Source organism: Acomys minous, assembly GCF_964271855.1.
Source record: "Acomys minous genome assembly, chromosome: 5".
NCBI classification, from domain to species: domain Eukaryota; kingdom Metazoa; phylum Chordata; class Mammalia; order Rodentia; family Muridae; genus Acomys; species Acomys minous.
The window spans coordinates 26,166,383-26,190,729 of NC_140494.1; the positions used below are offsets into that span (position 1 = coordinate 26,166,383).

At 47.7% G+C, this 24,347-nt stretch overlaps 1 long non-coding RNA gene across 1 annotated transcript in view; it reads right to left on the reverse strand.

Annotated features, from left to right (window-relative positions):
- Positions 1 to 901: 901 nt before the first annotated feature.
- The window catches only part of LOC311598544, a 28,019-nt gene continuing 4,573 nt past the window's right edge, over positions 902 to 24,347 (reverse strand). The window contains exon 3 of the long non-coding RNA XR_014779564.1: positions 902 to 951. This is a non-coding gene — a long non-coding RNA (uncharacterized lncRNA). The remainder of the gene's footprint in view (positions 952 to 24,347) is intronic.

Consider the following 24,347-nt stretch of genomic DNA (forward strand, 5'->3'; position numbering starts at 1 on the left):
CATTATAGATGGGGAGAAAGAGCGGGTGTAAAACCCGACCGATCTGCTAGGACATTTGGTGCATTCCTCGATTTGGGGAAGAAAAGAAACCCTAGCTTGAGAAGGACAGAAAGGCAAGTGGCTCACTCCCCCCGGGGAATTAGCCACACTTGTCCCTCAGAAAAACCAAGGTGAGAAGTCATATTTATTGACACTAGGGAAAGTCTACAGAGGGTAGGAGCAGGTGAGGGTATCTGTTGGCACCTTGGCATCTGTGCCATCACTCTGGCCGTTCTCTCCATCCCCTGTGAGAACACAGGCCCACTGCTTGAGAAGCTTTGATAAACACCCATAGGGAGAGTCAAGTCCAGGGCTGCCAGGGGTGGGCTGTAGCTGTGCTTTGATGCGCTGCCCGGATTCCTACTCAGGAGGACCACTGCCTAGGAATGAAGGCCTTTTCCCCCACATGCTGAGAGCCTATGGGCCTTGCCTCGTCTGAAGTATAACATCTGTTGTGGAGGTCACATCTGCCAGGAAGAACCTGCCTCAAATGGCTGATATTAAAGCGGGAAGCCATGACCCGCTGGAACTGATCTGGAGCAACTCTCAAAGGCTCCCTGTAGACTGGTGGGACCTTTTCACTGGGACCACATTGTCCCTTAATGTCTCCCCTCCCCCTCCTCTTTTTCACTCTGCTTACCACTTTCCCTTCATCAGATATTGAGCCCAAGAGTGCAGATTTTCATTCTAGTGGTATTTTTATTTGTTGAATGTGTGTGGGGGTAGAAACACGTATGCCATGGTGCACATACGGAGGTCAGAGGGCATCTTGCAGGAGTCTGTTTCCACTTCCACCATGTGGCTTCTCAGGATCACATCCAGGTTGTCAGCCTCGGTGGCAGGCTTCTTTACACACTGAACTGGCTCCCTGGTCCCCCGAGAGCACTTCCTGGGAACATGACCCACAATAGCCTATAAAATGTGGGTCAATAACAAATGAGATGGTTTATGTTTCCAGGCTGATAACCCATTAATTCATTTTAATTAATGCCAAACTATACGCTTAATGAGGGTTTTGTTAGCTATGAACTGATTTTTTTTATCAAGTACATATACATGTAAGCAAAATTAATTCTTCATGAGAGCTCCTGCGTGAGCACCCTGGGCACATCTCTTGTCAGGTCCCAGATGTCCAAGCCTGGTTGCGAACCAACAGAAGGCACCATCGCAGACCCGGGAGATGTGACAGTTTGGGGCATTTTGACTCCTGGTCAGAATTTTTATGAGAGTTTGTGGATGCAGAGTTTCATTTCCAGAATCTTAACGTTGTGTGTTTCCTTTGTATGCCTGGCTTGCTTTTTTGGCCAAGTCAATTTGAAGCTGAACTGCACTGAAACAGCAGGTATTTAATAATTGAGATAGCTGCTGAGGTCCACATTCCACGGGCAACTATAAAAACTTGTGGTTGTAATTTGAATTTACCCAACTTGATGGGTCTCTCCTAAATTGAGATTTCATGTTTGTCCAATAGCAGCTCCCTAAAGTCAGAAAGCCATCTATGAGGAAATGTTACGGAAACCACTAGTTTGATAGCTAATTAAAATTCTAATATGTAAAAAAAGGGGAGATAGTTTGAACAGAAGTACCCTACAGAGGTGGGCAATGCTGCTCCCAGGAGACAGGGGCTAGTAAATGACAATCTCAGTGTAGGCATGAGACTCTGCACGACAAATAATGGGTCAGAGAAGCCCAGAGGCACCCAACAACACAGGCTGCTGCCGTGGTGCTTGTTCATTCATGGTTACTAGTGGTAAGAGACCACTGAACAGCATTCACTTTGGATGCAGGGCATAGGAAAATCAACCTCAACTACCCAGGAAATTCTCTTCCTCCTAGTTAGCTTATGTGGAAATGCTATGTCGGGTTCTGGCGGGAGGTGGGGGGTGGGTGGGGGGATGAGGAGACATCAGCTGTCTTACATGGCGGACTTTGCTACAATACCAGCCTGCCTGGCAAGATTTGCTCACTGGTAAATAGTGACACAATATTATAGTATTTACTAAACTTTGTTTGACTGGATATGAGGCCTGCTGCACAGGAAGGATTTCATACCTATTACTTATAAACCAAATTAGAGGCCTATGACTTCGGGCATCACAGGCCCTGGGGCCAGAGAGGAGGAACCATACTGTTGCTTTGATAAATGGCCATGCTGCCAAATGCCTTCCAAGTACTTATATTTATGTCCATGGATTTGTGTTTGTCTCAGCTTTGTCCACACTTCTCACAGTGGGCAGTTCTTAATGCAGAGACTCCTCACAACTGGTCCAAGGGCTAACTATCAAGCTGTGAACAGCCAGCTGTGGATGAACCATCTGTAGCAAGTGCCCACCATCCAAGGCTCAGGAACATTGCCAAGGAGTGGGCAGAAAGCATGGAGGAGAGCCGTGAAATGCTGCCTTCTGGCCACAACGTGTCAACCCACTGCAAACGTGTTTACCTGAGTAAGAGCTACATAAGATCAAGCCAGTCAAAGTTACAGCTCATCTGGGGGGACCTATTGACAACTGGTGGCCGCAGAAGAAGGGAGACTCACTCTTCTTGAGGGATATGGTCCCCAGCGGGCAGCCCCACACCCAGGCATGTATGCGCGGTACTAACTGTACTCAGACTTACTAAGAGTGGAGTGATGTCTCAATGGCTAAGAGCACTTGCTGCTTTTGAAGATAATCCAAGTTCTGTGTCCAGCACCCACATCAGGCAGCTCACAACTGCCTGTGACTTTAGCCCTAGGGGAACCGACCTCTGTGGTCAGGCCCTGGAAGGTATACCACATACACACGTGCGTGCAAACACACATACGGATGCATACGAGTCAATGAAAATAAAGTAAACCTAACAAACAAAAAAGGGCACAGAGTAAAGAGGGAGCCAGGTGGGGCACTAGGGGGAGTTGGAGGGAGGTACTAGCGGGTAGATATGATTAAAACACATTGCATAAACGTATGAAAACTTCAAATAATGAATAAAAACGTACTTTTTGGAAAGCAAAAGGAATGACTGCATATACTCTATCGCCATCTGCTTGGTCATGTGTCCGCTTAACTGAGCAGGGGTTCCTGAGCAAACTGGACATGGACATGGAGTCTGCTTCTCTCCCCAGGCATGAGAAGGCTACATCCTGAGCTGCTGGGAAAATAGTTGTTGTTTTTTTTTTCTTTTTTCTTTTTTTGTGGGTAGACTTAGCAGATAAAAGTATTTGCTGCCAAGCCTGATGACCTGGGTTTTATTCTTAGACTCATCTGGTGAAAGAAGTGACATGATTCCTATAGGTTCTTCCCTTATACACACACACACACACACACACACACACACACACACACACACACACACGTAAAACTTTAAGATAATTTTTTCATGACCAAAGTTACTGATGTGAGAAGGTCCTTCAGGAGGCCTCTGCAATGGGTTTGTACAATCCCCCCAGGGACGCAGGGCAGTGGAAGGGGCAGGGGCATCTTGCCTTTTGACTTGAGTGAAGAATGAAGGACCCTTGTTTACATATGATCCATCTAGGACAAGTGGCCTAGCTTTTTTGTGCTGTAGCTCAGCTGTTTTACCAGAAGAGCATCCCAGCTAACTGATTCTGCAAAGCTGTCATTGCATGTGACACCCCCCCACATACACCCCCAAAGGTCACACTTCAAATACAGACAATTGTGTCTCCCTTTTTCCTTTCACTTCCAAGCATCATTCTGCCCAGTTGGATGGCCTTGTCAGTTTTATTAGTCTCTGCGTTCAAAGACTAGCCAGCCAACCTCTCTGCTTCCCTGCCATGCTCACTCCTGCCTCACGGAGGGTCACAGAGGCAGGAGGATGGGCCTGTGGGCTGGAGATGTGGAAAACCAGTCAGCATGGGGGGTGAGGGGAGGGAGTGCTTCAGCCTAGGCCCTGTGAGAGACTGAGTCAGAACACATGCTTTCTGGGATATGCTTTTTCTCAGTTAGGGTAGGCTGTCTCCCGCAGGCTGCCTTCACGATTGATTTAGCCCGTGCCAGGGAGGTTGGTCTACGAAGCTATTGCTCAGCCTTTCTGTTTGTCTTATCAATACTCAGTTGGGTGTCAGAGTACTTGCAGAAGTTTTTTTTTTTTTCATCTTCCCTTTCAAAACACTTAGATTTCTCCTGGATTTTTCTATTGAAAAAGCTACCGTTCAAACAATTTTAAGAAAACAGCTCCAGTCTTGGGCAACTGTCTTAGTCCAGTTTTCTGAGGCTGTAACAGAATGCCCCCTGCTGAGTAAGTCACAAGGCACAGAGAGTTACTGCCCACCAGCGCCTGGTGGCTGAGGAGTCTAGGAGGCTGGCGCGGGACTGTGGGGAAGACTTTCCTTCTTGTCCATAACATAGAGGACATCATGCTGAGGCAGCATGCAAGGCAGGAAGGAAAGCTGAGCTGAGCTGCTGATTTTATTCTGTCAGTCCTGAGATGAGCCATAAGCCATTCAAGGTCCTGCTTCTAACATTTCACATGAGGCGCTGGGGGGTGGGGCAGGGAGCATCCAAACCACAGCAGCCACTTGTTGTTTTCAGCTCTGATTGGCCGCTTGGTGGCCAGTTGCTGACTTCTTGGGCTTCCCTCTCCCCTCATACCAAATTTACCTACTCATGTGTCTAGGTGCAATAACAAGGGGCCCCCAAGCTGAAAGCTCTGGCTTGAGTTTGGGGCTTTTCCTCTTTATTCGGGCCCAAGAATCTTCTTCAGTCCCTCATGTGTGGTCTCCTTAAGATCTAGAATGAAGCTGGTGTGGTGACGCATGCCTTTAATCCCAGCACTCACGGAGGCAGACCACTGGAAGTTCGAGGCCAGTCTAGTCTGCAGAGTGAGTTCCAGGACAGCCGAGACTACGCAAAGAAACACTGTCTCAAACAAAACAAAACAAACAAACAAACAAAAAACAAATAAAACCCAAAACACACAACAACAACAACAAAAACCAAAACCCCAAAAGATGTAGACTAAATCTTACATTCTTCTAGATCAAGACCTGTGTAGACAGAACCATATTCTTTTTACTACTCTTTCTGTGCCTGCAGGACAGCAGTGGCCTGAGGCCTGACCCTCTGTTTCTGTCGGCAGTCATTGATGGCTGCCTCAGGCTCCACACTGGACTCCAAACATTGCGCTAGGCGAATGTGCTGACCTTGCAGAAGAACCCCAAGGTCAAGAGTGCTGGGCAAACATGGGATTGTTGTCTAACCGTGTCATTTTAGGAGTATAGGGTGCATGCTGTTGGGTGAGGGTCATCTGAGGTGGGTGTCAGCGTCAGGAAAAGCAACCAGGAGACAGTGGCTGTGCGGTTTTACAGACAGCACAGACGGATCAACACGGCTACAGTTCAAGCTAACGGCAAGGCTGATTGGCATCTGTTCCCCTTCCTGCTCATTATCGTTTTCACCTAAGTCCTCTGGACCCCCTGGCCTTGCCTGTCCCAGGAGGCTCCTCTGCTTTCTGCAATGCCAAGGGCCTATTGAGTATTGTCTAGATGCCCTGGGTCCATGGCGGCTCATGTTTATGACTGTATATATATGATCACCGTATCTTCAAAGCTCTTACGTAGACCCACGGGATCCAGTCAGCTACCCTAATAAATTCTCTTCTGGTCCCTTTATTTCCTCCTCCTTGTAACATAAGCTTCCAGAGTGTGATGCTAACAGCCTACGTAAATCTCACTGGCATAGTGTATGGTTTGGCTGTCTATAGGTAAAAAAGAAGACAAGAGAAAGCCCCTTGCACTTCCCTAAAGGCAGGAAACGGTGTGCTCACAGCCCAGAGGTGTCCACCTGCCTTAGCCAGCACCATTATTGTCTCCACTGACGCTGTGTCCATGTGGCTTGTCACAACTGTGTCAAGACTTGCTTCTTTATATGCTGCTTAGAGCGATGCCTGGTGCCTGGGTGGGAGTAGAGTAGACTGCTTAAAAACTGTGGTAAGATTTCCCTAGTTTAGTACTGTGAGAATGTATCCATTTTTTTGTGGAAGGATGATTAAGGGGAGCTGGGGAGATGGATCAGTGAGTAACAGCACTTGTTCTGCAAACACAAAGACCTGAGTTCGAGTCTCCGGCACCCATATAAAGCCAGAAATGTCTGTAACTCTAGTGTTGAGGGGTGGAGATGGGAGGATCCCAGGAACTGCCTGGCCAACCAGCCTAGCAAAAGCAGCGTGGTTCAGGGTCAGTGAGAGACTCTGTCTCAGGGGAATGAGATGGAGAGAGAGAGAGGAAGACATTGTCCCTTTCTGGCTTCTGATGCATGCACACACACATACATACACATGCACAGATCTCTCTCTCTCTCTCTCTCTCTCTCTCTCTCTCTCTCTCTCTCTCTCTCTCTCTCTCTCACACACACACACACACACACACACACACACACATACACACACACATACACACACACACACACACTGAAGAAAAGAATAATTAAATAAGCAAGATAATAATAATCTTGTACTTGTGTCTTAGGCTGCAGAGTTCACATAAAAAACAAATGCTACTTCTTTTAAGACACCTTCCTGAATCCTCAGAGTTGCTGTGGCCTTGCCTTATGCTCAGTGCACTGCCTCACACCTCTAGTACAGCATATGTCATGGGGAGACTGCGGCACAACTTACATCTCTGACTCATAAGGAGGCTTCTTCGTTTGCATGCTTCTGAGATCTGCCTCATCAGAGAGCTGAACTCACTTCCAAAGATACTCAGACACATGAATGGTTTTTCTGTATTAAGTATCTGATAAAAATCTGTTGTATTACCCATTTGTTATGATAAAGAAACATAAAGACCAATAGATTTAAAAAATACTTAAAGAAGAAAGTTTAAAATTCTGGATGATGTTTTCTGATTTTTTTTCCGTCGAAGTCTTTTATCTCTAGGATAGATGATTAAAAAAATAATAATAAAGGTTAGTCATATAAGTCTGGGCCAGCACTTTTGCAGTGATGTGAAATTGATGGATTCCTGCTTTCCCATAGTGTTTGAAAAGAAGTGGTATCCCAAGCTCAGAAACATGTGGAGCAAATAGTTACTGTGTGAATTATGGAGTATTAGGTAATTCTCTGGGCATATTCCTCCTCGCCCTTAAAAGTTAATCTCTGAGCTATGTGCTGTAATAATAGATCCGATTGAAAAAGTATTTCTGGCACTAATGCATAATGCATAAAATATGTGCATGCAGTCTGAAGGCTGAAAAATAGATCATTCTTTAGGGCGAAAGAATGATGTGCAAGTTCCTGCCACTTCGTAGGGATGGAGTATGAGCATCTATGGGCTTAGCTGATTTTAAAGACTGATTGCTGAACTGTTCAATGAAAAATGAATACTTGCTGTGGCAATCCACATGCTATTTCAGGGACGATGGGTAGCTTTTTAAAGAAACACGCTCACCACATAACGTCAAGTGTTATACGGTGAGTGGAAATTGAGGTTGAAGGGCCCCTTCCCTATTGGTTACTAAACTGGACTTTAACCTCTAAGAAAAGGCTGAAATGATAAACAAAACTCGGTGTCCATGGTAACATGCATAAGAAGGTAATTACTTTTCTTTACATTTTCAAATTTCAGAGTTTAATAGCCTAGTATATGCATTGCCTCAGGCCCATAGTTCCGGCAGTTGGTCATTAAGACTCAGAAAATGCCCTCTCTACCAGTCATTATTACTAATAAAATGCAACTTACAAGCCCTATGAACAAAAGAGGTTCAGTGTCAGTAGAAGGCAGGACGGCATACCTTAGCTATGTAGGGTCTTGGCGTAGACAGCAAGGACCCTGGAGCACCTGGCCCAGAAGCCAGGCATGTGTCCTGAGAGCCATGTTCACCAGGAAGCCCTTTCACTAATGGTTAATTAGACTCAAGAAATAGCTCTGTTCTTCAGGAGATCAGACCAGAATAAAAGACCTAAAACCAGGTCCCCATAAGAGCACTCCAGCTTCTGTAGGAGTTTTACAGGAGCAGGAGTTCTAGGTATTTAAGCATCCTCCCTTGAGCCCTCCTTGTCACTTATCTTCTTTGGGTCTGTGCATTGTAATACATTTATCCTGTGCTATGTAGGTAAAATATGCGATAAATGAGTATATACCATGTATGTCTTTCTGGGTCTGGGTTACCCCATGTTTCCTAGTTCTGTCCAGGTGCCTGCAGATTTCATGATTTCCTTGTTTCAAATAGCTGAGTAGTATTCCATTGTGTAAATGTACCACATTTTCTTTATCCATTCTTCGTTTGAGGGACATAAAAGTTGTTTCTGGTTTCTGGCTATTACAAATAAAGCTTCTGTGAACATAGTTGAGCGAATGTCCTTGTTGTATGGTGGAACATCTTTTTGGGTGTATGCCCAGGAGTGGTATATAGCTGGGTCTTGGAGCAGAGCTATTCCCTGTGTTCTGAGAAAGTGCCAGATTGATTTCCAACGTGGTTGTACAAGTCTGCACTCCCACCAGCAGTGGAAGAATGTTCCTCTTTCTCCACATCCTTGCCAGCATGTGCTGTCACTTGAGTTTTTGATCTTAGCTATTCTGATAGGTATAAGATGGAATCTCAGAGTTGTTTGATTTGCATTTCCCTGATGACTAGGGATGTTGGACATTTCTTTAAGTGTTTCTCAGCCATACCATATTCTTCTGTTGAGAATTCTCTGTTTTGCTCTGTGCCGCCGTTTTTAATTGGCTTATTTTGTTTGTCACTGTTTAATTTTTTGAGTTCTTTATTATTTTGGATATTAGCCCTTTGTCGGGTGTAAGATTGGTGAAGACCTTTTCCCAATCTGTAGGCTGCCATTTCTTTCTATTGACAGTGTAGGAGGATGTTTAAATCTCACTCAGAAGGGGAAATAGAGTAGATAGAGTTAGTGGTTGAAGAGAGGGAACGGAGTAGGAGGGGGATTTCAGAGAAAAATAAGGGTGGAAATCAGACCTGGGGAGAGAGGGGCTTGGGGAAGGGACAGAAGGTCTGCAGAGAAAAGAGAAACTGTGGGTGGGCGCATCTCTGCGACCAGCTGGAGACCTAAATCAGAACTAGCCTCTGGGAGGATATGAGGGAGACTATAGTTGAGACTTCTAGTAGCAGGGGCCATGGAGACTGAAGAGGACACCCTCTAACCAGACAAGACTCCTAGTGAGGGAAGGAGAACCCCAACCCACCCACAAAATCTTTGATCCAAAACTTACCCTGCCTACAAGACCTACAGGCATAAAGATAGAACAGAGAAGAGATTGAGAGAATGCCTAACCAATGCCTGGCCCAAGCCAAGACCCACCCCATAGAAGAGAGCCAACCCCTGACACTAATAAGGATACGCTGCTATGCTTGCAGACAGAAGCCTATGAGAGTTGCCCTCTGAGATGCTCCACCCAGCAGCAGGTGCAAAACAGATGCTGGGACTCACAACCAAATGCTGGGCAGAGCATAGGAAGTCTAGTGGAGAAGTGTGAGGGAGGGATAAGATGAACTAGAGGTGACTAGAGCTCCACAGGAGGACCAATGGAGCTAACTAACTAGGCCCAGAGGGGTCTGGGGAGTTGGGGGCACCAACCAAGGACCATGCATGAAATGGATCTAGGTCCTCTACATAGATGTGGCCAATGGACAGCTCAGGCTTCATGTGGGTCCACTTGTGAGAGGAGTGGGGGCTGTCTCCGGCATGGACTCTGTTGCCTGCTTTTCAATCACTTCCCCCTGACTGGACTGCCTTGTCAGGCCACAGGGCAGGAGGACAAACTCAGTCCTTGTGTGACTTGATGAGCTGGGGGTGGGTGGGTAGGGAAGCTACCCTTTTCCTTGGGAGTTGGGGAGGGAGGAAGGAGAGGGAGGGTGGTACTGGGAGGAGTGGGTAGAAGTGGCTGCTACCAGGATGTAAAGTGAATGAATAGATAAATTAATGCAAAAAATAGGGGAAAATAGTTCTAGGTAAACCTAGCACTGCTTAATCCTATCTTTCTGTAGAGCAACAGCTCTCACTCTGTAGGTTGCAACCTCTTTGGGTCACGTATCAGATATCCTGCATGTCAGATATTTACATTACAGTTCGTAGCAGTAGAAAGATTACAGTTGTGAAGAAGCAATGAAATAATTTTATAGTTGGGGGTTATCACAACACAAGCAACTGCACTAAAGGGTAGCAGCATTAGGAAGGTTGAGAACCACTGCTATAGGCTCGCGCTCTGATATACCAACTTGGACATCTGGGCTTGTGCATTATTTTTCTCCCAAGAAAGGCAACAACTTGGATGCTGTGAAGGCACAGCGTGGGGATTTACTTACACATCCAGCTGAGGTTCTCTCTGCACCTGCACAGTGTTGGTAGCATTTAATAACACCTGAGAAAATTCAGCCCGGTTGAGACCGAAACCATTTCTCTGGCTATCACAGGTCTCTTTCCCAACCCTGGTACACCTGCATGACTCACACCAGACAGGTGCCAGCCAGCCTCCTGGTTTCACCTGGATGCTCCAGTAACCCTGTCCCCAGATGACCTGTGTGAGTGAAAGATGAAATCTGTACTGAAAACTAGAGCTAATCTAGGAAGCTCTAAATTTAGACTGGCTTTTCCTTCCAAGAGAGAATTTGTTTGTAAATCAGATTTTAGAAGCTAAAGCAAACATTTTCCCATAGAAACACTGTGGTGCAGCTGTGCAACTTTAACCTCAATAGATAAACTCTATGTGGGCAAAGACGTTCTCACTGCGTGGACTTCGCCACTGCTCGGCTGCACACAGTATGGACTTTATGCACCTCTGTGGGCTGGTCAGCGCTGGGCCACCCTATGCAATTGTTTCCAAGAAAACAGTCACACTTTTTACTGATAGGAAGACTTGACCAGTTGCTAAAGCTCGGTGGCAAAGAGAGATTCCCTTAAGGGTTCTGACAGTGCCACCCAGAAGCATAAAGGACCTGCTTTCTTTCTGTAAAGGACATTCCTAAATCTAGTGTTTGTACTTTGGGAACTGCCAGCACTTAATTTAGAAAGTATGACAGGCTAAAGGTGAACTCTATGGAGTTTAGACCAGGAAGTTGACTAAGACAACATAAACAGTAAAGCAAAATTAGACCGCAGCAGATTTATACAGAGATAGACCCTGGGATTAAATGCTTCATTGCAGGGCTGTTTGTAAGAGCAGCCTTTTTAGCTCTGGACAAGGTGGTAAAAATGTATCTTGAAGGGAAAAAGTAAAGAAATTCAACTGCAGGCAAGGGCATTGTGATACTAGCTCCGGAAAGCCTGTATGGGCCACATCCTAGCTACTTAACAACCCCCAACTCTCTCTCCCCTCCCCCTCCTCTCCTGTTCCTTCCCTCCTCTTTCCTACCCTTTCTTCCCTCCCTTCCCCCTCTCTCTTTTCCTTTTCTGTCTCTTCTCCCTTCTGTTTTCCTCTCTCTCCTCACTGGTCCCTCACCCAAAGCAACCTGTGGGCAGCAATAGCTCTTCTCCATCAGCAACTCCTCCAGTTCATTTTGCCCCCAATAGCAATAAAGAGAGAAACTGTTCAGCCAAAAGGAGGGTTGATGTAAAATAACGTAGGAGGAGCTGAGGATGGGGCCCTGAGCATGAGAAAGGGCAGAATGTTTAAGGAGTTTTAGATCAGGAATCCTTCAGGCAAAGAGGGAAAGTATAAGCTGTAATTCTTGGCAAAAGGCATAAACTCAGCAGGCCAGGAGGAAGGCAGAGCCGTGCCAGGGAAGGTGCCTGAGAAGGTGCTTGGATTCTTTCAGAAACAAACAAAGCAGAAAGTGAACATGTATACAAGAAAGTCAAGTCTCTAGTGGTTTCTAGGAAAGAGACTGTGGGTTTCCAAGCAGGAAGAGTAACTGTGGGCCTGATCAAGGGCTCTCTCTGAACAGCCAAAACCTGTGTCCCACTGCTCTGACACCCTAGGCCCAGGAGATCGCCACCACACCTTTACTGGAATCACTTGATTTTTCCATTCTCCTCACCCTTCAGTGTGGGAACCATTAGAGATCTGGGGTTTAGATTCGGCCAGCTCCAGGCCTATCCTTGAGGAATCTTCCTGCCAGACTACAGCTTCTCAGTTTCCATCAATTAAAAATGAAGATGAATTCAAATATTCTATCTTCATCATCACACCTTCTTGGGGGAAATGCGCCCCCATTTGTCACTACCAAACAAAATGGCAGAAGGGAGAAGGGAAAGAGTTTTCTAAGCTTCATAGAAGCATCTTTAAGTGCCAGCTAGGAAAAAGTACCATGTCATAAGGTATTTCCCATGCGCCCAAATACAAAAGGGAAAGGACACAGTGGCACTTCTGGAAGACAAAGGAGAGACAGTAGCTTGGTGGTTGGGAAAGACTGGAAGAGCCACTGTCCTGGGCCTGGGATTCTGTTCATGCCCCATCTCACTGTTGAAGGCTCTGCCCTCGCCCCCTCCCCAGCTCCCTCCCCTGCACCGCCCCCAACCCCCCCACCCCCACCCCCGCCCTGAATATGTTCCTTTCAGAAGGAAGAGCTTTATGGTGATTGCTTCAAATCACCCCTTCTTGCATGGAATGAGAGTGCAGAAGAGCAGGAAAGGCAAATTTAAAATAAGATACATTCCAGTGAGAGGAGACTGTTGAGCACTGGACTTGCTTGGAAACCCTACTCCCTGAGATGTCTGCCACTGCAGCTGCGCTCTTGTGGCACAGTGACTTCCCAGTTCCTGATGGTTGCAAAGTGTGATTTGAACCGTAGGGATCACAAAAATGTATCGGTCTGTGGAATGTTCGGGACAGAAAATCTGTGCTCAGCTGGGCACTGCATGGCCTTCCTCCACCCCAGGCCTGCTTGTCTTTCTTATTATTTAACACCTTGGTTCATTTCAAAATAAGAGTTGAGTTAGGTGAAAGCAATGTGCATGTTATCTTTCACTGTCTTTATTAATGTATAGCACCCAAGTGATTTTTTTAATAAAGCCTCAGCAGAAGAAGACCATTCTAGGCCACTGCATGACTGGATTCCAACACCGTTTGGGGTGTGATGAAGTTTGAATGGGTTAAGAAGTTTCCCTTGACTCCCCAACGTGGGAGTGTCTCTGACTCCTTTGCCTGCACCTGGGACCCTGTCTCTCCTATTGGGTTGAGCCTCTGGCCATGGTTTAAGGGTTATGCCTAGTTTCTTTCGAACTCTTTATGCCATGCTTGGTTGGTATCCTTGGAAGGCCTACTGCTTTTATATAAAAAAAAAAGGAAATGGAAGAGGAGTGGATCTAGGGGCGAAGGGTAGTGGGAGGGGGGAGTGGAGAGGAGAAATTGTAGTCATGGTATATGAGGACCAACAAGCAAACAAACAAATAAGAGGTTTCCCTGGACTTTTCACTAGCATTGAGTTTAGACTCCATTAACAGGATGACTTCAATACAGTGTAACTAATCTATCTTGGGCTATAACCCATCAACTTCCATTCCGAATCAGCCCACGAAGTTGGCTAAGCAATGTTTCCCTAATTACTTCCACTCCATTTGAGTCTCCACAGTGGACTCAGTAAGGTTCCGTCCATTCATTTCTGTTCCGAGTCAGTGTGTGAACCGAGTCCCCCCACTCATTTCTGTTCCACACGAGCCCTCTACTGCGAGCTGGGTAGCATTCCCTTTGCCCCTGGGGATGGCAGACCAGCAGAAGAAAGTAGTAAGTAGCCAGGTTCTCAGGTCCCCTCAGCCAAAGCAGCTTGGGAAACTCTGCTATAAAGGGTCAAAAGTGACAACTTCAGCCACTTTTGCTGGCTCTACGGTCTCTGTCAGTTACTCCACCTGACTACTTGACCCATAAGCTTCTGTAGATACTGCAGACATGAGCAAGGGTGCTGTCCACCAATCAAGCCTTCTGGACAGAGTCAGGCTGTAGGGTGGACTTGGCTCACCCGCCTTCAGATGGCCAGCTGCCTTTGATCTCATCCAACGTCCTCATTTTACAGATAAGGAAAAGGAAGCCGGGGGAGATCGGGAATCTCCCAAATGGCTCACTGGCCAGAATGAGGACTATAAACTCCAGCTTTCTTCCCACCCTGCCACAGCAGATCCATCTCATTTTGTAATGAGTCCTTTGCCCTGCCGGTGGCATAAAGGAGTCAGAGAATGAGATAGGAAGAAAGAGATGTGACCAAAGTATGCTCGTGTGTCATCCAGCTTCTTCACACAAAGTATTCTGAAGAAGAAATTTTATATAAAAACCACCACTATTTGTTTACCCTCTCAACCACTGTGAGGCTTCAAAGCAGCAAACCTTGAGGTTATTCCACTGGTCTCGTAAACTCCGTTAGGATGAAGCAAACAAAGCAGGGTTCTGAATTCACCAAAGAACTGAGAGCCTCCAGCTCAGGCTCTTAGCATGGGACTCTGGAGAGAAAAGCTTCATGAAGCTTGTGCAGAGTGCTGCGTCCATTTCTCCTCAGGACAGAACACATAGTTCATAATATCCCCCAAAGAGATTTGTGATCCCCAAAGCCTACCATGTTCTTTATTGACTGTGAGATATCTCATTTCCATCCAGGCTGCCTGACAAGGGAAAAGGAAGAGATTCCAAGGGATGAGGTCCCTTCTGGTTGCTCTCCAGATGGCAGTCGGTCCCCAAAAGCCACCAAGAGAAGAACAAAAGCACTCATGACTTGTCTGACATGGACGCACAGGCGTAGCTCCTGGGCTGAGCTCAGCATCAGCATGCTGGGAGTGCACAAAGGCATGGGTCAAATTCAGCCACCAGTGGGAGAGTGTGGGTTTGGCATCTGGAAACTCGGTGACCTATTGCTGCCATCACAGAAAGAAAAGCACTTAGACAAAGTAAAGGGAAAAAAAGGGCCCGTGGTTGTGGCTGCTGCTGTTTGAATACAAAGCTGAGCGCAGAAGGAGGGAATGGAAACTCCCATGTGCTGGAGGCAAAGACTGAACTCAAGTTAAGAGCGGGCAGCTTGAACTGTTGCCACAGTGGCTCAGGAAGTGGATGCCTAGACTTTTAGTTCCCATGCACAGACAGTGAGGAGTGAGAGATCTCAACCTAACGCCCAAACCCTTCTAGGGTTGCTGGTCCATGAGAAGGGCTCCTGATGCCTCTATCCTGATAAGTGTTAAGGAAAATTGCTCCATGGCCCAGGCACCTAGGAAGGAGAAAATGAGCCAGAGTTTCCTGCTGTTTCCCCCAGGCTTAGGTGTCCATCCTAGGTGACCTCCATTTCCCTGCTTCTCCCAGTCCTGATCTACCCTAACTTCTCACAGTCAAGAAGAATCTCCTCAGAAAGAGTCCCATCACCCCCCAAGGTCTCCTTGGATACTGTACCTCAGGATCTGTGATCTGTTGAATCTTAGAACCCTGTGACCTGCAGGTGAGTGTTGAGACAAGCTTCTTTGCTACTAGGGTTTTGGAAAAACTGTGTATGGAGATGAGGAAATAATTTCACAAACTTTCTTACTCTGAGGAGCCTAGAGAGTTGCAGTTTTAGCGTTAGGCAGAGGTTCCAGCAGTGCACACTAAAGGCCAAGAGAATTGATGCCATTAACTGAAGTGGCATGGCTGCATCTTGAAAGGTAGGACTCTAACTGACGTCAGAGTGGTCCAGCCACCAGGAGATGCTAAGACACCCTCTGTCTCGCTGCTTGTCCAACACATACACCATCTAAAGCTGAATGAGCAGGGTGTGCCTGCTGTGGGACAAAATAAGGATCTTCCCCATCTTAAGTGATACGTGTCCTCCAACTCCCTCCATTACATGCAATGCCTCTTAATAAAGCAACCGTGGTTGCCATCGTGTGCAGTCCGCCCTCCCAGTGATGATCTTACTAACCACTGGCAGGCTCCTCAGAGGATGCTCAAAGGTTAGCACTAGGTTAGTAGGGAAAGCTGAGCAGCCACTTCTCCACCAGAAGCTACACTCTGGCCTCTGGGTACCTGAACAGACCTTTAGCAAATGGCATCCGAAGATCAAACTCATCATCAAGGCTTTTAAAAATATTATTATTATAATCCAAAATTAAAGGTTAAAGGGTATCCCTTCCTGAATGGAGCTATTTCTAGCGAAAGATTGTGGGAATAAAATGGTTTGCGTTTTTGCTCTTGGGATAAAAGTTGTGGTGAGACTCTGACCTGTTTAATTTTCTCCTCATGCTTCCGCAGAAAGCAGACCAAATACCACTTGGGTGTGGCTCACAGTTCTGATGTATGCATAAAGCACGTGTTTTGAGGCCAGCCTGAAGCCTGGACTGCTTAGTGGGGCAGCAGAAGAAGCATAATTCCCTCTTTTTGTTTGGAATGATCATTAAGGCGGCAACGTAATGGCAGCAAAGAGCTGACTCCTAGGTCATTCACTTATCAGTGTGTGACTTGGGCATGTCACCTGGATCTATGCCCTGGTCCCCTCTTCCAATGAGTGGTTCTGGGGATGGACCCAGAGCTGCAAAGACCTTATCTTGTAATAAGCTAAATTTTAGCTAAGGGAACCTCCCCCATCCGCAGAGCAAACACACATTATTAAACACCTAAGAAAAGAATCCCTGCTACATTCCTGGTGTAAAACATCCTTTTAAGGCTCTGCGGCTGCTGGGGAAATATTCTCATACTTGGGCATTTGTAATGAAAAGAAACAAGAACAGGAGGCTGGGGGTGTGGCCTGTGGGAGAGCTCTTGTCTGGCTTGTGCAGAGCTCAGAGGCTCAATGCCCGGCACTGCAGCAGCACCAAGACACACAGGACTTGGGTGGGCTAGGGGCGCAGAGCATCACATTCTTCGGTATGTTCCGGATTCGGCCTGCCCTGATGCTCGAAGGTATGATTAGCACCGGGGTTCCGAGTCACTGGAAAATTTAATAAAATGACTCACATAAAAGTGACTTGCCCAGCTCTTGGCCTAAGTTAAGAAGAATTCAAGATGTGTCGGCCACACATGTTCGGGAAGCTCTTGCACACAGTGTCCTGCCTCATGCTCTGTCTGACTCATCGCCAGGCGCGCTTTCACAGGTGAATAATCAGGAGCAATTCAACTGGAGCCGTCACACTACACTAGAGGCCAGACTGGGCCCTGGCTACGGAACAGCAGGCCCCCAAGTTCCCCACAGCAACCCACTCGGCTTCTCACATCCTGGCATTTTGAGAGCACGGGGCCTCAGTGTATAAGACTTGTCCATCTTACAGTGTGTCGGGACTCGTGCCCTCGGGAAGGCTCCTAGTATCCACCTGAGCAATGCTCTCTCGATGCTTAGGGAGCGTTTTTTTTATTAAGAGTTCCTGATGAGAAAGAGCTGTTTCAAGATCCCACAGTGTGTCAGTCCTCCAAACTCTCACCCCTGCAAACACTCCCTGTGACCAGAGGGAAATCTATCCCCTACACGGTGTGTGTGTGTGTGTGTGTGTGTGTGTGTGTGTGGTGGGAGTGTGCAGTGTGCATGCTCGTGCATGCATGCATGTGTGTGTGTTGTATGTGTTGTATGGTGTATGTGTGCATGTGTGTGGTGTGTGTATGTGTGGTGTGTGCATGTGTGTGGTGTGTGTGTGGTGTGTGTGTGGTGTGTGTGTGTGTGTGGTGTGTGTGTGGTGTGTGTGTGGTGTGTGTGTGTGGTATGTGCGGTGTGTGGTGTGTGTGTGTGGTGTGTGTGGTGTGTGTGTGTGTGTGGTATGTGCATGTGTATGGTGTGTGTGTGAGAGACAGTGCATATGTGGAGGTCAGAGAACCCTGGCTGTCCCGTCAGGGTATCTTTTGTTGTTTTCCATTGTGCATACCACGTGGACAACAAGCGCCTGCAGATTCTGTGTCTAACTTCCAGCTCCACGTAGCTCTGGGATTATGGATACCGTGCTACTGTGTCTCCTTTTACAGGAGTTCTGGGGGTTTGAATTTGGGTCTTCATACTTACATGTCGAGCCCTTTCCTTATTGGGGTACCTTCCCAGGTCCCCTCATAAAATACACTTAGTTAGTGAGCCAGCCACTCTCCCACCGGAGCCCCACAGAGAAATCACTTTATAGTACTGTTTACTCAGGTTTAAAGAGTTTTTCCTTTCCTTCGTTACTTGATTCTGACCTGTGGAATTCATTGCCTCCTGTTCACTGCTGTCTGACCTGTGACTCAAGACTTCTCACTTAAGTTACGAAATACATTGATGAGCAGTGTGGCCCAGGAACCTCGTTTTCTTGTGTTTTTCAACAAACAAAATGAAAGCATGAACATGGGCTGGGAGGTCCCTAAAATGTCTATAATACTTAATCCGCTCTTGGCTTTTGGAATTTTGGAGGAAAATACTGAGGAATTCAGTGTTCCTATTGCACACACAGCTGGGTCAGCTTTCAGAGCAGTTGGGTGATATTGCATGCTCTGAACGGTTGACTCAGAAATTTCCTAACCATGTGATTTTTTTACCAAAGCCTTGTGAAGTAGGAGGCGCTTTTCAGATAAGGAAACTTCTGGGTGATTAAGTGACTTTGCCTGCGCTGATAGAGCCCAGTGTGTTTTCTGACTTTTGGCCTAGACTCCACCCTGCTATGTCCCCGAAGAGAGTGGAAAGGGCAGCCCTGGGGGAGCTGTTACGAGAGTGTGGGAGAACCACAGACAGCCTGTGGAACAACCTGATGAGATTGGGGTGGTAGTGCTCTGTGGGCTGTCACCACGTGAGGAAGGAGAGTGCCAGAGACGTCACCCCGCTAACGATGCTGCACTTTCCCAATTTTCTTACTTAGTCCTGGACAAATTGGGAATGGAGTGACAGGTTGTGTTTTTACCCCACAAGGGCCGTAAGATGGTTGGTGTGGTGCATGCCTGTAGTCCCAGAACCTAAGAGGAAAAGGCAAAGGAAGAGGACCATGAATTTAGGCCAGCCTGGACTACGTAGTGAGTTCCTGGCAGAAAGGAGGGAAGAAATGGGGTGGGTAGAAATGGGGGAGATTGAAGAGGGCCACAGACAGGCTTTCTTTTACTAACTACCTTCTTCCCTGCTCACCTGACCCCTGGGGGCCTGTTGTACCCCTTGCTCTGGGATTCTGCCCCACACTCAGGATCTCTGTGCTCTCTGGGCAACGTCTGAGGTTTCTGAGCTCAGGGATGCAACTTTTACTGCCTGCCAAGGTGTTTTACTAACTTGAGTTCGTGTCTCTGGGGACCAGTTGGAACACACGCTCGCTGCGCGCCAACAGCAGACGCAGCTGCTGAGCTAGTGGTCTGGAGAAAGCATCACTCCAAGGCTGGATGGGAGTTTAGGAGTGGTGAGCTGGCCCTGCCTCCAGCTGTGGGCTTCAGCCTCCCCCCTTCTGCCCCCCCCCCACCTCCCCAGGTGAACATCTAGTGGACTGTTCAGGCAGTGCTCTGCCAGGCCTGGAGACTTACTCGTTCTTGGGTGCATTTGGCTACTGATTCTACTGGGGCCCGGGAAACAGCTGGGAAGAACAGGCTGTGGGATAACTGTCCATAGGAGCACAGGAAGTCAGAGGCCACCTCCACAGCAGGAATTAACACTTTGCCTCTGGGCTTTTGAGTGATGTTCTGAATGCCTGCTTCGGTCCCCAACCTCCCACCCTTGTGCTTGGCAGCTTCTACTCCTAGAGATCCCAGGGAAACAGACCCAGCCATGCTTCGTCTCCAAACGACTCTGAAGGTTCCCATGTTACCCAATGTAAGCCAAGTCTTCCAAGGCCCTACAAGATTGCCCCCCTCTTGGCCTCCCTACTCGTGCCCTCAGTAAGGCTCCTAGTATCCACCAGAGCAATGATCTCTCGTTGCTTTTGTGACGCTTCGGGAGCACGTGTTTGATAAGAGTTCCTGATGAGAAAGCTGTTTCAAGATCCCACAGTGTGTCAGTCCTCCAAACTCCCAACCCTGCAAGTAAGCACTCCCTGTGACCAGAGGGAAATCTATCCCCTACACATCGTGTGTGTGTGTGTGTGTGTGTGTGTGTGTGTGTGTATGTGTGTGTATCCATGTGTGTGCATGTGTGTGTGTGTGGTGTGTACATGTGTGCATGTATGTGGTGTGTGTGCGTGCATGTGTTTGTGTGTGTGCATGTGTGTGTATCCATGTGTATGCATATGTGTGTGTGCATGTGCATGTGTGTGCGTGGTGTACATGTGTGCATGTGTGTGGTGTGTGTGCCTGCATGTGTGTGTATGTGTGTGTGTGACAGTACATATGTGGAGGTCAGAGGACAACCTTGGCTGTGTGTCAGTTCTTGTCTCAGCCAGGGGTCTCTGTTGTTTTCTGTTGTGCATACCATGTGGCCAACTAGCTTCTGGGACTTCTGACTTCTAGCTCCATGTAGCTGTGGCATTACGGACACCCGTGCAACTGTGTCTCCTTTCACAGGAGCTCTGGGGACTTGAACTCTCTTTTTTCCAGCCACACATCCCCTTGGCTGCCCCTCCACTAGCCAGCCTGTGCTCTGCCCACAAAGTTTGATGCTCACTGAGAATGCTCTTCTTCAGGAAATCTGTGGGTCCTGAGCTCTTTGAGATCTTGAATCAGATCGCCCTTCTTAACACAGCCCATACATGTATTTACTTGCTTACTACGTTCATTGTCGCCTTCCCTTTGGGGACAGAGCACATCCCAGTCTTGCTCTCTGATGTGTACCTGGGGCACCTGGCACATAGTTCAGGCCCAGTTTATACTGCCTGGGAAAATGGGGATTCAGGGGGGGATTTGTGTCGGTAGGCTGGCACAGAAGAATGGCCCCAGTTCCTTAGTGTGCCTGCTTTGAGGTGTCCAGTCTCTTAGCATACTGTCCCCAGTCTGCTTAGCAACGTAGGACACCCCAGAGGGTCACTGACTTCACCTCCCCATGGAAGTAGTCCATTCACCACCTCTCCAGGCACCTCTGGGATGCCTTTGGAGAATTTCAAATCCCTATGTCCACATTCAGGGCTGCTAAGCTAACACACCTCTTCAACCAAACTTGTGCAGATCCAAAGATCCAACACAAAACCTTTAATTACCACCAGCAATCAGGTAAAATGGAAGGAGGCTCCTTATTTTCAAGCCTTTTCTCTTCTTTGCTTTCCCAAAAGTTTCAAATGTCCCCCAAAAGGAAATTTTCTCCCTAACCTACTAACTTTGTCTTCTGCCCACATCTGTGTTCCAGGATCCTGCCAGATTTCCTACATCCAGGACAGCACCAAAGCAGCTACCCACAATGCTCCAGTCCAACCTCACAGATCACTTCAGCTGGACCTGCATTGCCCCGCCCCCCCCCCCCCCCAGATGCAGATGTTCTCAGAGCCTGGGCAGCAAACACAACAGCCTGCTCTTCCTGGACCTGGCCAGCATTTCAGCTTTTTAACCCCCTGTCGCCGCCCCACTGACGGCAGGAAGCAGTCAAAGATGTCGATTTCTTCATCCCTTATCAATTTATTAGCAACAAAAGGTTGAGATAGTGTGCTTCAGACCTGGGACAAATAGCTCCAGGTTCTCCCAGCATGCCTTCGTCCCTATCTGCTACAGGGCATGGTGACATACCCTGCCGTAGGAGAGATAAACATGTTTTTGTGTTGATCCCAAGTGTGGGATGGGGAACAGACTTGTGAGAGAGCAGGATGTTTTTCCAGTTAGAAGTTGAACCACTTCGTCAGGGAGCCTGAACGTTGCCAGCTGAAAACATCCTAGCAGAGACTCTGAGAGGATATATATATCCTCTTGTTTTGGGACATATATATATGTCCCAAAACAAGAGGCTTCAGAGAGGACTTGGGACTGTTTTGGCTCTTTATCAACACTTCGAGAGAGGCTCCTAGAAAGAACTGCTCCAGGGAAGAGAACTGCTTCAAGGCTTTGGGTTCCGGCTGAGGCTCTGGGTCTCAGCTGCTGTTCCAGGTTCTAGCAGCAACCATGGTGAATTGCGGGTTTGCTGAGGTCCTGCTGACTATGCCAGGAGAATCATTCCTCAGATCTGATATCCTTAAGGTTTCATTATTGTGTTCTTTAATGTCCTTTTCCTATTGTTTGTGTTAGTCAGGTTGTGAGTGAGGCACACTCTGTTAGTGAGTTCATAACAAAGTATAATTGTTAAATAAATTGAGCCTACACCCTGCCTTCTACCCTGAACTTTCCAGAGAAATGGCTTTTCCTTCCCTTCACCATATAATCCGGACAACTTGTTGCTCTTCCCCCCCCCCCCCCCCCCCCGTCTCCCTCTCTCTCCCCCCTCTCCTCTTACTCCTTACTTGACAGCCAAGAGCTGCTTTCAATGAACCTACATTTATACACGTCAGCTTACCTTACATGCCCCCAGTCTGCCTAGCAACATATGACATCATTGCCTGCCCATCCCATCACTAGGTATGCCAGCTGCCCAGGATATAAAAAGGGCAAACTCACGTCATCTCTCTCTCTCTCTGCCCGCCCCCTCCTTGTTTCTCTCTTGCTTCTCTCTTCCTCTTCCTCTCTCTTGCTGCCTCTGTCTCTTTCTCTTTGGGGGAGCCGCTCCCCCTTCCCCGCTCTTCCATGCTTTTATAATAAACTTCTCCATATCATATCTGTTGCCTGGCATCCTATTTTTCATATTTAATACCTTTCATGTTCAGCGTTCAGGCTTCTGGAAGAGGGGAGAGCTGTGCAGGCAGGGAATCTGGCTCCAGGCACACAGCTGAGAGGGTTCTTCCTTAGCAAGCCTGAGGCAGAAACCACGCCTACGGCTGCCTGCCACCTTGAAGTTGCTAAGGCAGAGGCTCTAGGGCAGGCAGTCACCAGAAACTGTGGGGCAGTGAGGGCTGTACCAAATCCCTCTGCTACTCAGGACAGGGGACTTCTCACTTCAGCAGCCCTCACCAGATTGGCTCTAGCAACTCGAGAAATCCTTGCAGGCTGAGTCTTCATGGCTAGCCAGGGAAAGGTCAAGCCAGATTAAGCAAAGGGAAAACATGAGACCCCTTGTTCACAAGCCGTTGGTTCAAAATGGCAAGAGCAAAGCCTGAAAAGCCAGGGCAGGGCCTGTGTGACAACACTGGCTGCACACTCCTGAAGCCAGCCATGGTCAGAACTGGCCGTGATGGTGGCATTTCACAAATGAACCTGCCAGGAAGTCACCTGGAGCAGACACAGATCACGTCTGTTCCAGGTGGGTGGCAGGCTTCTTCTGAGGAAGAAGCCCTCAGGTAGAGAGGGAAATGAGCCCGTGAGGGACCTAAAGGCTGCTGGGTGTGATGCCACACACCAGTAACTCCGGCTCGCAGATGCTGTGGTGGAGGAACAGGAGTTCAAGTTTAGCCTAGGCTACAGGACACCCTGACATGGAAGTTTCTGGTTTCTTTCAAAACTCAGTTGTATCTTGTGATGCTTTGCTGGAAACTGTTCTGTGAGAGGGCATGTGATGTTTCTGAAAACAGATACGTGATTGGGCACGTGATGTTTAGAAAGAATATAAATAGAACCTCACAGACAGTGAGACGACACTTTCGCATTGCTACGACGTGCAATGCTTCACTGGTCTTCTTGGGTCTTCACTTCTGAGAACTTCTCTCGGTTCTCTAGGTGATTCTGGCCACTTCCACAGACGCCTGCTGATCTGCTGGAGCCTTGTTGTTTCTGCTGGATCGTGCAGAGGCTGTATCGTGTTTCTGGTTTGTGTTTGCTATTGGACTGGACTCCTGATATCCGGACAACAAAGAATGGAATCACCCCGAGGAACTATTTCTAAACAGGTCCATAACCCCATCTTCCTGTTAGCCTTCTTTCTCCCCTACCTCTGGTCAGTGGGCTAGAAAGGAGGTTGAAGCACTTAAGAACCCTAAATAAAGTAGGCTTTGAAAAAATCTAAGCCTACAACACCCCGACTCAAACAAAAACTGAAACGTCAAGTCACCCAAGCTATGTTCTCATCTCTGGCAAGGATGGCGCGTTGCAGCATGGATGTGATCAAACGCATGTGACATCAAGGGACCGAAGACGGCATGTGAAGCCAGTCTGGGTCAGAGTCTATGCAACGGGCAGCCCAGCCTTGTTGTCATCTCCATTTGGAAAAAATGGTCAGTGATCAGCAGGACGCAGCGAGAAAGCAGAGGAAGTTTCCAGAAACTGCAGAGGACAGGCTGAGGTTGAGTCCTGTGGTTGTGGCTGTTATGCTCAGAGGCCCAGGGCCTTTCCCCATGAGTCAGCGTTGGGGGCATGTGGTTGCTTTATTGTCGATGTTTGGTAGGTGTCCATGGATACCGTGTGCTGATGCAGATGCTTCCTGGTTAGATGGTACTTTAGAGTTTTGAGAGTGCTTTCCTGAGGATATTAACGTGGGTCCATCCTGTCAGTAACCCTGAAAGGTTACTGAGTGTCACTGTCACCCCGAGACAGGTTGCTGACTGCCCAGTGGTTGACTGAACTCCACTTTTAGTCTTTGGATATAGAGGAATTTGGATTCAAATTCTGGAGA